The sequence below is a fragment of the Rutidosis leptorrhynchoides genome, chromosome 10 (assembly GCF_046630445.1).
Source record: "Rutidosis leptorrhynchoides isolate AG116_Rl617_1_P2 chromosome 10, CSIRO_AGI_Rlap_v1, whole genome shotgun sequence".
In the NCBI taxonomy this organism is placed as follows: domain Eukaryota; kingdom Viridiplantae; phylum Streptophyta; class Magnoliopsida; order Asterales; family Asteraceae; genus Rutidosis; species Rutidosis leptorrhynchoides.
Genome location: NC_092342.1, coordinates 79541931 through 79551859, shown reverse-complemented (window position 1 = coordinate 79551859; position 9929 = coordinate 79541931).

Genomic DNA, 9929 nt, shown 5'->3' with positions numbered 1-9929 from the left:
TTTTTCTTTTTGTATTTTTATATTTTTATTATTTTTAAAACTTATATTTTTATAAAAAGAACTTAACAAAAACTTTTATAAAAACTTTTTTTTTCTTATTTTTAACGTTACGCTTTCGGCGTTTAAGTTCCCCGGCAGCGGCGCCAAAAATACTTGATGTTATGCGAGGCGTATATGAAATAGCTTATATTTTACTAGGAAATACTATTAAATATGATACAATTTTACACAAGATATTTATTTATTTATAGAATATATATACCTAAACCTTGCTACAACACTTATAGGCAGTGTACCTAATCGTACAGTAGTGTAGTTTTTAGTAAGTCCGGTTCGTTCCACAGGAAAATCTTTTAAACAAAGCTTAACGCTATATTAGTTTTATCTTATAAAAATACAAATATATATAAGTAATATTATTATTATAAAAAGGGGGTTTTTACCGTTTAATGACCGGTTTGTCGATTTTAAAACTTTAGTCGCAGTTAAAACCTAATGTAAAATATTAAATAAATAAAAGACTTAATTTAAAGCTTAAAATAAATAACGATAATGAAATTGCAATAAATAAAAGTGCGATGAAATAAAATTGCGATAATTAAAAATTTGATAATTAGAAGTGCAATTAAATATGAAAATAAAGGAATTATGCTTATTTAAACTTCCGTAATCATGATGTTTGACGTGTTGATTTTAGTTTATTCCCATGGGTTAATTGTTCTTTGTCCTGGATTATTTAATATGTCCTTCTGGTTTTTGTCCATAACAGTCCATCAGTCATAAATATAAAATGCGAGTGTCCTCGTCAAATTATCCTTATATCCGAAGTCAAATATTCCAACTAATTGGGGACTTAAACTGTAACAAGGTCTTAATACTTTGTTTAATAATTACACCAGGATGTCGACTGCGTGTAACCCAAGGTTTTAATACTTTGTTAACAATTATGCCAAGTGTCCTTGTACATAATTTCACCCTTGTTTTAATAATTCCATAGACCATTAATCCATTCCCGTGTCCGGTTAAATGAACGATTATTCGTACATATAAATATCCCGAACATCGTGTCCGATTGAGTGTATATGGTTATTTATAGGTATGTCCAATTGTAAATCTTTATATTAAAATTAACAAACTATCATTTAGTTAAACAAATATAAAGCCCATTAATAGTCCATGGTCTAATTTCCACAAGTGTCGTTCTTTTGTCCAAACCCCAATTATGGTACAAAGCCCAATTACCCAATTTTAGTATTTAGCCCAACATCATGATTACTTCGGCATTAAATAAGCATAATAATAACTTAGCTACGAGACATTAATGAAAATAACATAAACATAACTTACAGTGGGTGTTATTAGCGTAGTGGTACACGGACAGAGTTTCGACTTACAAAACCTTAAAACATTCGACTAATCGATCCTTATTATTATTATCACTAACTTAAAATTAAAATTACAAATTGAGATTACGATTTGGAGTGATACTTGATACATAAAAATGGGGAAAGAAAAATATATATAAAATATAAAAGGTATATATAAATCGTCGAAATGCATGTTCTTTTATAGGCAGAGAGTGCTCCGTGAGTGCGGTGCATTTTGGTCTTCAAAGCTCCGCGAGTGCGGAGCTGTGGATTCCAGCTCACACTTTTGGAATCCAAGGCTGCCGACGGTTTTTATTATAAATATAATATAAATATATAATTTATATAATTAATTATATATTATATTATATTTATATACATAATTAATTTATAATTTCCGATCCGTTGCGTCGTACGTTGAAAGTTGGTTCATGTCTCGGTTCCGGATTTTCGAACGTCCTTTCGTATAATTTAATATCTTGTACTTTGCGTTTTGCGTCTTGTACTCTTGTAATTTTGAGACGTTTCTCATCAATAATTTGAACCACTTTGATTGTACTTTGTACTTTTGAGCTTTTTGTTCGTTTGCGTCTTCAATTCGTCGAATCTGTCTTTTGTCTTCACCTTTTAATTTTTAAACAAATATTCTTTGTAAATAGGACAACTGCAACTAAAAGCTTATCTTTCTTGAGGGATAATGCGATGAAATATATGTTCGTTTTTAGCATTATCAGATATCCTCATCTACTCCAAAAGCGAAGAAGAACATGAGCAACATCTTCGATTAGTGTTGGAACTCCTGAGACAAGAGCAACTTTATGCCAAATTCTCCAAGTGTGAGTTTTGGTTGAAGAAAGTCCAATTCCTGGGTCATATTGTGAGCGATCAAGGTATCAAAGTTGATCCCACAAAGATTGAAGCTATCAGCAAGTGGGAAACCCCCACTACTCCGACTCATATCCGCCAATTTTTAGGTCTCACCGGTTATTACTGAAGATTTATTGAAGGTTTCTCTCTGATTGCGCGTTCTTTGACCGCGCTGACTCACAAAGGGAAGAAGTTCGTTTGGGAAACTGAACATGAATCAGCATTTCAAACCTTGAAGCAGAAATTGACCACCGCGCCTATGTTATCACTTCCTGAAGGCAGTGACAATTTTGTCGTATATTGTGATGCCTCGAAAAATGGTTTTGGTTGCGTATTGATGCAAAGAACGAAGGTCATTGCTTATTCTTCTCGTCAACTGAAGATTCACGAGCGAAACAACACTACTCACGATCTCGAACTTGGAGCCGTTGTCTTTGCGCTCAAATTGTGGAGACATTATCTTTATGGAACTAAAAGTACTATCTTCACCGACCACAAAAGCCTCCAACACATATTCGATCAGAAACAACTGAACATGAGATAGCGACGATGGATCGAGACGCTGAACGACTATGATTGTGAACTTCGTTACCATCCTGGCAAGGCCAATGTTGTAGCCGATGCTTTAAGCCGAAAGGAGAGGATGGCACCTCTTCGTGTTCGGGCACTGAACATCACCATTCATTCGAATCTCAATAGCCAGATTCGAGTAGCCCAAGATGAGGCTCTCAAGGAGGAAAATATTTCTCATGAACACTTGAACATTCTCATCTCTCGATTCGAGGCTAAGGAGACTGGACTCCGATACTTCGCCGGAAGAATTTGGGTGCCTAGTTATGGAGATTTGCGAAGCCTCATTCTAGACGAAGCCCACAAGTCAAGATATTCAATTCATCCAGGAGCCGGCAAAATGTACCACAATCTCAAGGAACAGTATTGGTGGCCTAAACTTAAGAAGGATGTTGCAACTTATGTTGGGAAGTGTTTGACTTGCTCGAAGGTTAAGGTCGAACATCAAAGGCCATCTGGGTTCTTCGATGAAATATTCTTAGACGACTAAAATCTTTCCATTAAGAATCTAAGTTCAAATTTGGTACTGAAACATTCTCGATTTCAATTCCAACTATCACCACTCAAATTTCGGGACGAAATTTCTTTAACGGGTAGGTACTGTGACGACCCGGAAATTTTCGACTAATTTTAAACCAAACTCTCGATAAGATTTAATATTTTTGATACGATAAGCAAAGTCTGTTAGGTTGAGTCTCAAAAATTTTGAACTGTTTTATGTATCCATTTGACTTTCGACCACTTCTGATGATTCACGAACAATTGTGTGTAAATAAATGTGTATAGATGTAAGTATACATACATATATATATATATATATATATATATATATATATATATATATATATATATATATATGATGTCTATATAATCAATAATGATATGTATATTTTAATATACTAAATATTCAACATATGTTAATATATAATTATTAAATATTAAATAATTAATAAATTATAATATTAATATATGTAATTACAAATTAAAATATAGTTATATTATTATTATCACTTTCATTATCAATCTTAAAATTAATATTAATGTTAATATCATTATTATGAATATTATCATTTTAACATAATATATAGATATAAAAATTCGATACATTTAATTTGTCATATTATTATTACTACTAATATTATTGTTATCATTATTAATATCATTATTATTATAATTATGATTTTTTGTTATTATTAAGATTATTAATATGATAAGTTTATAATTACCATTATGATTAAAATCATTATTAATATTGTAAATAATATTGTAAAAAAATAATACAATCTATCCTTAATATCATAAATAATAACATTTTTAATATTGTTATTAATAATTATTAATTATATAATAATTATTATTATTATTATTATTATTAGTAATATTAGTAATATATTTATTTATTTATTAATACTAAATTGATAAAACAGATATAGAATTGGAATCAGTTTTACATCACAATCAAACTGTAATCTATTTTGTTTCATGCCTCTGAATTTGTTAATACATTCAAATCACTCGTACAAATCAAATCCCTATCAATAACAGTTAAGCGTACAAATTTGTTACAGATCACTATCTGATTTGTTTTTCTTTCTTGACTTCCTCTACTAGAATATTATGTCGACAATCATACGAGTACGGTTCTTGGTTTCTTCTTGAACCTTGTCAATCACTGAAGAAAGAAAAGCAAAACAAATCAACGATAGATATAATAATTCAGTAAGATACAAAGATTTCTTGATATTAATCAGATATAAAACAAATTTGAATAGAAATCAGTAACAGAAAAATGTACGAATTTGTTACCTGTCATAATTTACTTTATATTTTTCTTTGTTTTCTCCTCCTGGCTCGAATATTTTTGACAACATTCTCTATCTATTTTCTTTTATTATTTTGTTGGTATCTCTTCGGATTGATTCTTCTTGTCTACCTTAAATCACACTACAATACAATTGTTTTTTTCTTTTCAAATCTTGTTACACGTCGATCTCAATTCAATAGAAACCGAATTCAAACTATAATATAAAACAAAATGGGATCAAATTAATTTGCGGTATCACCCACAATATATATATAATTACATATAGAAATGAGATACATAAACCAAATCATCACCTCTTGAATTACGTGTGCCATCTTCAATCGTTTCATTTCTTCAACACAAAACCTACCAAAAACGTGCACTTCCCTTTCGGTGTTATCAAACTAAATCAACACCACACTTCAATCTCCGCTTCACCTTGTGCTATCGACCGGATACAACCTTTAATCTACACTAAAACCACGATCACCCTACATCACCATGATAACCACGTGACCCATCATCACCCTCTTGAAGTTTTAATCGACCACCATGTTTTTATTTCTCGATCATCATCACAATCTTAAACGAACAATCACCACCATGCTTTTATTTGTATTAATCACTCATCACGACAACCCTTCAAGATGTTACCACCAAAACCGCCACCACCACCGGTTACCATCAACCACCGTAAGCTTCCACCACTCCCTCTCTCTCTTTTCTGCAAAAATCACGACCACAGCTGCATATATTTTTTTCTCTTCTTCTTCGTATATTCCTGCTGCATGCTTCTGTGTTTGCTTTTATTCGAAAGAAGTCCATGAACCCATCAATCATACCACCCTTAAACTACTACTTCTACTCAACTATTATTTTATGTATACTTCGATAACCATCACTAAACCATGAAAAACTGCTGCAGCTATTATTGTTGCAACCCACAACTCACTACCTTTAAACACTTTAACGAATTTAAAAGGTTAAGCACATGTTTACAGCTAGTTCCACTTAAATATAGTGAGTGATATATAACGCGTTTTTTTAATAATACAAGTGGAACCAAGTAAGTTCCATGGCCGACAAACATAGACCAACGTTTGATTTTTTTTTTATAAAGAATGATGATGCGCTATTATGATGATGAATTAAAGGTATTGAGGTATATTTTGTAAGCATTATAAATTAAAAAGTGGCCGACGTGAGATGTACCAATTTTGCAAGGTGGGAATAAATTAATAAGTGGCAAAACAAAAGTGAGTTGTTTTCTTGAAATAATACGAGTAGTATACTCAGTTTATTTATCGTGATATAACAGCAAAAAAAAAAAAAACTTATCATTTTCCTTTGGTCCCCAGTCCACTCCTTTTGTTTTTTGCTTTTCTTTCCTATCATGAATCACAACCCAAGTCCCCACCAGCTGGTTTCCGTTCGCAATTAAACTTCTAATGTCACGAATCAAAATTTATATTTAATTCGATTTTGGGTTTGCATGTTGGATGTTCATATACTGTTGGGCCGTAAGCCTAATAGAGAGATTGGGCTGTGGAATTCTTTATGTTATTGGGTCGATAAGTTTTAAATGGAAAATAAGAATCGATATAGAACGTGGGCAGTGATTAAGTGATGTTTAGATTAGGAATTAATATGATGTCTAGTCTTAGATGATGATTTGATGATGATTGTAAGCATGAGGACTACATGATGAAGGTTCGACAACATTGTGGCGAGAATGAAGATAGTTACGATATATAGTGATGTTATGATGGCGATTTTAAGATATGTATGATGATGATTATGACTAAGGTTATGATCATGACGATCGCGATAAGAGGAACATGTTGATGATGGGTTGATATGATTGTGATGGATGATATAGCATGATAATAAGTAATAAGATGATGTAGTGATGATTATGATATAGTGAATTGATGATGACGATGATAATGATATTTTTGTGATGGAGGTCGACTTAAACCGTTCGAGCTTGTTCCTGTTTTATTAACTAACCATGATGATGATGTATGTGATAATTAAGATAATGATAGTTATTATAATCACGAGATTAGTTTAATAAAGATGATGATTATAGATCATGAAGATGATGATGGTGGATGATATCACGAGTAAGATGATGTAGTGGTTATGTGATGCATGATGATGAGTTCTATGATAATGATAAATGATTATGGTATTATATAATGATGGTATTGATCATGATGATGATAGTGGACAAGAAATATAGATGATGATCTTGATGAAGATAAATAGTTATGGGTTCTATTCTTGTAAGGAAGAAGGATAAGGAAACAGAAAATTTTAGGTTAAATAACTTACTCTTGTGACATAAATCAGAACGTAAGCAATATAGTGATGGTTTAGAATGTTATCGGGTTGGCGGGACGTCGCTGGTTCAAACCCGAACTTGGGCATATTTTTTAAGGGCTACTCCTTTGAGGTAGTTATTACTAATACTCTTATTATTATTTCATTATTATTATTATTATTATTATTATTATTATTATTATTAATTATTATTATTATTATTATTATTATTATTATTATTATTATTATTATTATTATTGTTGTTGTTGTTGTTATTATCATTAATAATAAAAATTAACATTATAATTAAAATTATTACTATCATTATTATTATTTTCATTAACATGATTTTTATATAATTTTATTTACATTATCATATTATTATCAAAGTTATTATTTTCATTATCACTATTAAGATTATTATTATTAATTTACTAAATAAATATTATATATATAAGAAAAATATATTTATTACATATAACCTAATTATAGTGATATTTTTATAATAAATACTAATTATTTATCTAAAGTATATAAAATAAATATAGATAATTAAGTTATTAATGAAACATATAAGTTACTAAAATAACAATTAATAAATAAATTATTCGGTTACGATTATATGTGTTAATATATATAAATGATATAGGTTCGTGAATCCGAGGCCAACCTTGCATTGTTCAGTTCCGTCGTATGCATATTTTTACTACAAAATATCGTATTGTGAGTTCATTTGATTCCTTTTTACTCTTTACATTTTTGGGACTGAGAATACATGCGCTATTTTTACAACTGCTTTATTAAATGCTTTTGAAATACATTTTTGAACTGCGAATACATGAAATGTTTTTATAAATGTTTGACGAGATAGACACAAGCAAAACATTCATCAAATGAATTATTATGCAGATAGAAGTTCTGTGGATTATTATTGAATTAGTTGGACGTGATAATTGCCACTAATTGTTGTGAATATTTTCCCCTGATTATTATTGTTTGGTAACCTAAGAATTTGAATCGGGCATGGCCCTAATTCACGCGAATCCTAAAGGTAGCTACCGAGTTTAACACCCCCACCCAGAATGTTCACTAGACGGAAGATCTAGTGGGCGTGGTGTTTAGTACTTCAAGGTTAATATATTATACAGACGAGATGTTCTGTTTTTGGGGATATTATTGATGCGCACTATATGTTAAGGTCGGTTACCAAGCCAAGCAATGAAAGTAAAGTGAATGTTATGTATCGAGAGAATGATTTTTTATACACAGGTTATGTGTATGTTATTTTTGTGCACGAGATTTGTGTACGGATATTTAAAAATCGCGAAGCAACCTACGGGGGAGAAAAGGATACGAACCTACTCTGCTAAACATTATGAAAAATGGTTTTGTACACTAGATAGGTGTACTATATTTAAATCTTGTGGTCTATTAAAATGATGAATTTTATTGTTTACGATAAACTTATGAACTCACCAACCTTTTGGTTGACACTTTAAAGCATGTTTATTCTCAGGTATGAAAGATATCTTCCGCTGTGCATTTGCTCATTTTAAAGATATTACATGGAGTTGTTCATGGCATATAGAGGTCTGTTGATGTGTGAAATCTAGTATATAATTTATCTTGGAAAATGCCGGTTTAAAGATTACTACACACTAACGGGCAGTGTACCCGATCGTCCTATAGTATAAAGTTGGTAATTCCGAAATTGTTCCAAGGACAGTTTTAAACGTGAGAATTAAGATTGTAACTAATGTAAATAAACTAAGTTAATCTAGAAAATAGAAATTACGAGATAATAGTTTTGGTGGCTATTTAACGATTAGCCAAATCAAAGATAGCTTTAATTAATAACAAGAAAGAACAATATTTTTGGTATTTTAAGAATTAAGCTTTAAAGCAAACAAACAAGTAAAAATAAGATAGTTGTAAACAAATAGGAGAACGAATGCTTGTCTAGACCCTTTACACCTAGTATTGGATTCATTTAGATTAAGCCTCAGTTATTATCTAACATATGTGAATTATCTAGTCGGTTCACCTAGAATTCCCCAGCGCAAACACTTCAATTAAGATTACACGACACGAAATTCCCCGTAGCCTAAGACCTCCTAATTGTGACCAAATATTCAACTGAGATGAAGACTCGAATCACAATCACACCAACTCTCGTTGCGTATAATTCACCCCTATTTCGTCTAGCCTTTTGAATTTAATTTACTCTCGTCTCCGAGTAAGCAAACAACCAATTAAGATAAACCAATTGTAAATTTATGCACTAAATTAATGAACTCTCGTCCTATCAAACAAGTACACAACCAATTGAATCGAAAAGTCTAGCTTTAATAAGAATCGTTCTTTAATTCAAACATCAAAACATCATAAATTAAACGAATAACTGATAAGTAGCATCCAACACATAGGTTTATAAGTATAGACAAACATTAAATAACTTAGCCAATAACCATGGCAACAATAGAAATCAAAATAACAAATAATGAAGAAAACATTGTTTGATAAAATAGAATCAACCTAACACAATGAATCTTGATGAGTGCTGAGATTGATCCTTGAAATCGGAATGATTGGAGCGTTTAAGTGACCTTGGAATACTCCAAAAGTGACTGAAAATCGCCCCTAATGCTCTCAAAATTGGCTGCCAAAAAGATAACCCTCATAATAGAAATCTGCACCCTATTTATAGCAAAAGAAATCTGGCCGACTCCAAACGCGCGGTGCGCAGGTATATGCGCGACACGCAGTAACAAACAAAAAGTGCTGTTCAAAATTTCATGGTTTCTGATCTGTTTTGAAGTCGAACCGCGCGGTGCGCACCCCAAATGCGCGGCGTGCATCACTGTTTTCAGCAATTCTCACCCATTTTTAAATATAACAAGTCCTGGTCTCGTCCCAAATCAACAAGTAACACATAAACTGCTGCAAACGTGCCATAAACACCTTAAATCAATCATTTAACACTTCTCGGCTCTCAA